Genomic DNA, 7,984 nt, shown 5'->3' with positions numbered 1-7,984 from the left:
AACCTGATATTAAGCCATCTCTGTATTGCTGATTAAAGAGGTTCAATAAGCCATATTTCAGATCAATATTCAGCTGTCATTGTGTTTAGCCACTGACACCATTAACCAGACAATAATGTACAGCCACTACTCTCACTGTTCAGCATTCATTGTTTCTTGGGTATTCAAGATGGTGGTTCAAAAACAAAGATGGCACCCCACAATTCGAGATGGCAGCTATTTTATGAAGCTTTGGGCCCCAAAACATGCAATGTGGGTATATTTGGTAAGGAGAAAATGTTCGGAATCCAAAAATGGCGATCAGAATATCAAAAAATGACCTAAAATCCCAGATGGAGGCTTAAAATTTAAGATGGCGGTTGTAATTATGAGTTTTAGCCTCTAAAACCATGTATTTTGGTATATTTGGTAAGAGAAATATGTCCGGTGTTCAAAAAATGGTGGCCAGAAGATAGCGGGTCAAATGCAAGATGGCGGCCAACAACTCGAGATAGAAGCTAAAATTAGGGGTCGTTCATAAACCACGCAGACTTTGAGGGGAAGGTGTACGCCTCATACATTTTTTTTTTTTTTGGGCAAAAGTGTATGTAGTGGACAAAGGTGGACTGTATAAAATACCCAAACGGCTGCAGGTCGATTAAACAGAAAAACACATTTACATCATATATCATGCACATAATTGGAGCGTGACATTCGCTGTAATGTTACGTGACATATTAAATTTCATGTAAATTTCATGGCGATGTAACTTTCAAAATTGTCATCCGAGTTTCGTACTATTTGGGGTTTCTCAGAATAATAAGACAGCAATTTGTATTGTCATATTTATTCACTAAGTTATTAACATATTATTGAACCTTTATTTAATATGTATACACATTTGAAGGATTAAATAATTTAGACAAATCATATGTATATTGCTTTACACTTTCACTTGCATTGTAGCATAAACCTTACATTTTCCGATACAAAAGGTTTTCTCTTTTGATGCAACATAATTCATCGTACACGGTGCGTATACTCCGCTCCACGGAAGGTGACACATTTGCAATAAATTCCAAGAATCACACCGCTATTTGATGCCCGTATTGGCTGGTTCTCGAAAGATTGCCACCGCTGCCATTCTCATGCTGCTACCCGCTGCTAGGTACCTACTCCTGATTCATGTTTCAGCACGATTTACCTGGATTATCAATACAAAACTATGATTATTATCACTGATTTACTGTAGTCCTTCAAAAGTTACCTGAAACACTTGATGGATTCCATAATATTGTCAATAAATCAAACTTCTGCTTTAAAATCACGTTTACGGCGACGACGTGTGTTTGTTTATGTTGGCGCCATGTTGGATCTGAAGCTAAATCAACTTTACAGCGGTGTCATGTAAAGTTGATTGTCTTATCATGGAAATATCCAAACCCTACCAGAATTTTGTATGAAACGGCATGCATTTGTCGTATCTGTCTGAATTATTGTAGCAATATGAGTTGAATGTTATGAATGTTGTCGGATAAGCTTTATTTCGATGATTTATAATTGAAATTTAAATGCAAAAGCCGTTTACATGGCTTTAGTTTACATTATATTTCCAAATATGTTTCATTTAATATTCATATTTTCTTTCTGTGCACCATGAGGGTAATCTAAACAAGTAATGTCCAATGCTTTTTTCAGCTTATAAGACACACCGTATACTGTTCAGGTCACTGAAAAAGTAATTGCATTGGATCTTGCAAATATACAGAGGCAGCATTACTTAATATTTTACTGTAATAATCGATGAAATTGAATAAAATTCTATCATTCCGAACGTCGTTTCAAACTAACAAATTTTGGATGCCTGTGATAATGTTAAAGAATATCAACGAAAACAGAAGCCAGTTAACCGACATGGATGCTTGTACCATGAACAGGATTTTTGTCAAATGGATAAAAGTGAGATATTCATCAACATCTCATTTCAGTTTTGTTGAGATGGCGTTTCGAAGGCACGAGAAAAGGACCATCACTGCTAGATGAATTTATAAGGGTTTTGTTATTCATACCTATAGAAAATTTTTTAAGCATTTTGTCTACATTATAAATAACAATATCGTTTTACAAAACCAAACAACGTATAACATGTTTCAATGAATGGTTTCAGCATCGTATTTTTTTTCCTTTCGGGCTTTACTTGGGTTTTGCACGGGTTTATTAGGGTTGTTAAGTCTACTAAGCTTTAACGTTGTGATTGTAGTAATAGGTTGTGCGAGCATTAATCGAGTTTTTGTATCCTTTAGATCTGCCCTGAAATGCAAATCCTTTTACAATACGCTTATTTTAGCAACAACTTGCAGTCTTTCTCAGTGGATTCGATTCACCTACTTGACGTAAATTGTACCACCCGCTTAAACTCACCGGAACTCTTGACTTTTCTAATATTTCTGTTCATATTTCCAGAACGGTGTTGGGTCCCGAGAGAAACTTTCACAATAAAATATTAATTTCATACTTTCCTACTTTGTCCAGTCTCCAGCATCATCGTCGTCACCCGCACCAGTATTGAAGCGAAGGCAACTCATTCGGAGGATTCGGCACATAACTTGTGGTGTGTGCCATGCCTAGATGACAGCTTCACAAGCTCCAGGTCCCACAGCACCACCAACCAACAACGGGGACGATGGAACATTGATTCGATTGAGCAACACGTGTGTGTCCCCATGGAAGCTTGGAGTCCCTTGGACGGAAACTTCGTTCTTCTATCCTGTACAGGGCGAACGGAATATCGTTTGGAAGAAAGTTTTCCAACCCGTCCGCACTACTGGTTTTCTTTTCGAGCAAACATGTGGGGTAGAGCTGTGAGCCCACATGGTGGTGTAAGAAAATTGTGCATCTTGAGCAGCCGAAGATGCTCAGCTCACATATACGAGGAGAAAACAAAAAGTAACTGTGGTAAGTCCCATGTGTTTGAACGCTTTCCGCTTGGTGTGGTACCAAAGTCAGTTAAGTTTTTAATTTAAACTTTGCAGACTGCAAGAGTTGACAGCTAGGAAACAGGATGGCAGGAAATTCCCATCCGAATGAGACTTTATTACTGGTGGATGCAGACGGTTGTGAGGATGGTGGTGATCGTTTCTGGTGTCCTTTTTTTCTTGGCATTACTTCATTTCAATGATAGAAAAGCTCTGCCTGATGTTTCCTAAATTAGCAACCGAACTGCTACTTCAAATCTGTCAACTGTTGCATAGCATTCCAAATGTATTATTTGTTTTGGTTTTCAAACACTATAAATGCCACTTTTTTATCGTAGAATAGCTGTAAGTTAGTATCATGGAGGAAGAAGAATTAATACTTTTTAGAGTAGACTACTCCATCTGTCACATGTTTCTAGTATTCTTCCTAATTTTAGGTGGATGAAAATTTGCAGTTGTTGAAGAAAAAAACATAATAATTAAGTCTCATAACTACACATTCGACAAAGAACAAACAAACCTCGCTACCACCATATTCACTGTTGTTATGTGTATTCAACCGGATCAACCGGATCCCACTCGTATTTCCACCGAGCAACCCCCGGTGCGGTGGTGGTGTTTTTCCTTATGGCGTCGTAGATAGCATGACATGCACAGGGAATCTCAGTGAAGGTGTCAAATGCCAAACTCCGATGCCGAGAAAAACAACACCCGCCTGGAAAATGAAACATAAAAAGTGACAGAGGGTACCCGAGAGGTGAATATATAATTTGATCTTCGTGACATCATTAAAATTTACCTTTGGAAGTTTCGGGGGCTGAGCTGTGTCTGCCATCAGTTCAATTTAATGTCTGTTGCTGCTGGGAGACACAAACGAGAACATCTTCATTTTCTTGCTATTGGATGCTATGGCACGGTACCCCAAAGAGATGGCTCATTTTTTCTGATTGCCTCCTAGCGGCACAGGGTATTCCACCGACGGCGGTCATGATCATTTATCATAGAAGGTGAAAAAGGTCTTTTGACATGGATTAGATCGTTATCGGTGTGTCGTTTTAGTTGGTGAGCGAGGCGAAATAATGGTGTTCTAGCATCAGTTGTTTTTCCACTGCTTAGGAGTAGAGGTTTCTAACTATTTCGTAAAGTCTTTACTTTTTTCATTTTATGCTGTCTTTTTTTTAAAGGAATTATAATATATAAGGGTCATTCATAGTGCCATAAAGAGAACCGGAAATAGTATTTGCTTATTTCCTTTTTTTAGTGTTTTTTTTATTATAGAGCTGATTCTACACTTAATTTGCTGGTGTGCAATTCCATATATATACTTCCAATATTTTGGATAAGCCTTTTTAATGATCGAAGAGAGCAAATTTGCATCATCAGTTTACCCTGGAGGAATTCCTGAAGGAATCCCTGGAGATATTCCTGAAGAAATTCCTGGAGCAATTCCTGAAGGAATCCCTGGAGGAATTCCTGAAGCAATCCCTGGAGGAGTTTCTGACGGAATCCCTAGAGGAATTCCTGACAGAATCCCTGGAGAAATTCCTGAAGGAATCCCTGGATGAATTCCTGAAGGAATCCCTGGAGGATTTCCTGAAGGAATTCCTGGAGGCATTCCTGAAGGAATCTGTGGAAGAATTCCTGAAGGAATCCGTGGAGGAATTCCTGAAGGAATCCGTGGAGGAATTCCTGAAGGAATACCTGGATGAATTCCTGAAGGAGTCCCGAGAGGAATTCCTGAAGGAATCCTTGGAGGAGTTTCTGACGGAATCCCTGGAGAAATTCCTGAAGGAATCCCTGGAGGAATTCCTGTCGGAGTCCCTGGAAAAAATCCTGAAGGAATCCTTGGAGCAATTCCTGAAGGAATCCCTGGAGGAGTTTCTGACGGAATCCCTGGAGAAATTCCTGAAGGAACTCCTGGAGGAATTCTTGAAGGAATCCCTGGAGGAGTTTCTGACGAAATCCCTAGAGGAATTCCTGACGGAATCCCTGGAGAAATTCCTGAAGGAATCCCTGGAGGAATTCCTGAAGGAATCCCTGGAGGAATTCCTGAAGGAATCCCTGGAGGAATTCCTGAAGGAATCCCTGGAGGAATTCCTGAAGGAATCCCTGGAGGAATTCCTGAAGGAATCCCTGGAGGAGTTTCTGACGGAACCCCTGGAGGAATTCCTGAAGGAATCCCTGGAGGAGTTTCTGACGGAATCCCTAGAGGAATTCCTGAAGGAATCCCTGGAGGAATTCCTGGAGGAATCCCTGGAGGAATTCCTGGAGGAATCCCTGGAGGAATTCCTGAAGGAATCCCTGGAGGGATTCCTGAAGGAATCCCTGGAGGAATTCCTGAAGGAATCCCTGGAAGAATTCCTGAAGGAATTCCTGGAGGAATTCCTGAAGGAATCCCTGGAGGAATTTCTGAAGGAATCCCTGGAGAAATTCCTGAAGGAATCCCTGGAGGAATTCCTGACGGAGTCCCCGGAAAAAATCCAAAAGAAATCCCTAGAGAAATTCCTGAAGGAATCCCTGGAGGAGTTTCTGAAAGAATTCCTGGAGGAATTCCTGACGGAGTCCCTGGAAAAACTCCTGAAGGAATCCCTGGAGAAATTCCTGAAGAAATCCCTGGAGAAATGCCTGAAGGAATCCCTGGAGGATTTCCTGAAGGAATTCCTGGAAGATTTCCCGAAGGAATCTGTGGAAGATTTCCTGAAGGAATCCGTGGAGGAATTCCTGAAGGAATCCCTGGAGGAATTCCTGAAGGAATCCCTGGATGAATTCCTGAAGGAGTCCCGAGAGGAATTCCTGAAGGAATCCCTGGAGGAGTTTCTGACGGAATCCCTGGAGAAATTCCTGAAGGAATCCCTGGAGGAATTTCTGTCGGAGTCCCTGGAAAAAATCCTGAAGGAATCCCTGGAGCAATTCCTGAAGGAATCCCTGGAGGAGTTTCTGACGGGATCCCTGGAGAAATTCCTGAAGGAACTCCTGGAGGAATTCTTGAAGGAATCCCTGGAGGAGTTTCTGACGAAATCCCTAGAGGAATTCCTGACGGAATCCCTGAAGAAATTCCTGAAGGAATCCCTGGAGGAATTCCTGGAGGAATCCGTGGAGGAATTCCTGAAGGAATCCGTGGAGGAATTCCTGAAGGAATCGGTGGAGGAATTCCTAAAGGAATCCCTGGAGGAATTGCTGAAGGAATCCCTGGAGGAATTGCTGAAGGAATCCCTGGAGGAATTGCTGAAGGAATCCCTGGAGGAATTCTTGAAGGAATCCCTGGAGGAGTTTCTGACGGAACCCCTGGAGAAATTCCTGAAGGAATCCCTGGAGGAATTCCTAAAGGAATCCCTGGAGGAATTGCTGAAGGAATCCCTGGAGGAATTGCTGAAGGAATCCCTGGAGGAATTGCTGAAGGAATCCCTGGAGGAATTCCTGGAGGAATCCCTGGAGGAATTCCTGGAGGAATCCCTGGAGGAATTCCTGGAGGAATCCCTGGAGGAATTCCTGGAGGAATCCCTGGAGGAATTCCTGGAGGAATCCCTGGAGGAATTCCTGGAGGAATCCTTGGAGGAATTCCTGGAGGAATCCCTGGAGGAATTCCTGGAGGAATCCCTGGAGGAATTCCTGGAGGAATCCCTGGAGGAATTCCTGGAGGAATCCCTGGAGGAATTCCTGGAGGAATCCCTGGAGGAATTCCTGGAGGAATCCCTGGAGGAATTCCTGAAGGAATCCCTGGAGGAATTCCTGAAGGAATCCCTGGAGGAATTCCTGAAGGAATCCCTGGAGGAATTCCTGAAGGAATCCCTGGAGGAATTCCTGAAGGAATTCCTGGAGGAATTCCTGAAGGAATCCCTGGAGATATTCCTGAAGGAATCCCTGGAGGAACTCCTGAAGGAATCCCTGGAGGAACTCCTGAAGGAATCCCTGGAGGAACTCCTGAAGGAATCCCTGGAGGAACTCCTGAAGGAATCCCTGGAGGAACTCCTGAAGGAATCCCTGGAGGAACTCCTGAAGGAATCCCTGGAGGAACTCCTGAAGGAATCCCTGGAGGAACTCCGGAAGGAATCCCTGGAGGAACTCCTGAAGGAATTCCTGGAGGAACTCCTGAAGGAATCCCTGGAGGAACTCCTGAAGGAATCCCTGGAGGAACTCCTGAAGGAATCCCTGGAGGAACTCCTGAAGGAATCCCTGGAGGAACTCCTGAAGGAATCCCTGGAGGAACTCCTGAAGGAATCCCTGGAGGAACTCCTGAAGGAATCCCTGGAGGAACTCCTGAAGGAATCCCTGGAGGAACTCCTGAAGGAATCCCTGGAGGAACTCCTGAAGGAATCCCTGGAGGAACTCCTGAAGAAACCCCTGGAGGAATTCCTGAAGGAATCCCTGGAGGAATTCCTGACGGAATCCCTGGAAGAGTTTCTGACGGAATCCCTGGAGGAATTCCTGAAGGAAGCCCTGGAGGAATTCCTGAAGGAATCCGTGGAGGAATTCCTAAGGGAATCCCTGGAGGAATTTCTGGAGGAATCCCTGGAGGAATTCCTGAAGGAATTACTGGGGGACTTCCTAAAGGAATCGCTGGAGGAGTTTCTGACGGAATCCCTGGGGGAGTTTCTGACGGAATCCCTGGAGGAATTCCTGAAGGAATCTCTGGAGGAATTCCTGAAGGAATCCCTGGAGGAATTCCTGAAGAAATCCCTGGACGGAATCCCTGGAGAAATTCCTGAAGGAATCCCTGGAGGAATTCCTGAAGGAATCCCTGAAGGAGTTTCTGACGGAATTCCTGGAGAAATTCCTGAAGGAATACCTGGAGGAATTCCTGAAGGAATCCCTGGAGGAATTCCTGACGGAATCGCTGGAGGAATTCCTGAAGGAATCCCTGGAGGAGTTTCTGACGGAATCCCTGGAGGAATTCCTGACGGAGTCCCTGGAGAAATTCCTGAAGGAATTTCTGGAGGAATTCCTGAAGGAATCCTTGGAGGAATTCCTGAAGGAAGCCCTGGAGGAATTCCTGAATGAATCCCTGGAGGAATTCCTGAAGGAATCCCTGG

Source organism: Aedes albopictus, chromosome 2 (assembly GCF_035046485.1).
Source record: "Aedes albopictus strain Foshan chromosome 2, AalbF5, whole genome shotgun sequence".
NCBI classification, from domain to species: domain Eukaryota; kingdom Metazoa; phylum Arthropoda; class Insecta; order Diptera; family Culicidae; genus Aedes; species Aedes albopictus.
This window is presented reverse-complemented; position numbering follows the sequence as displayed.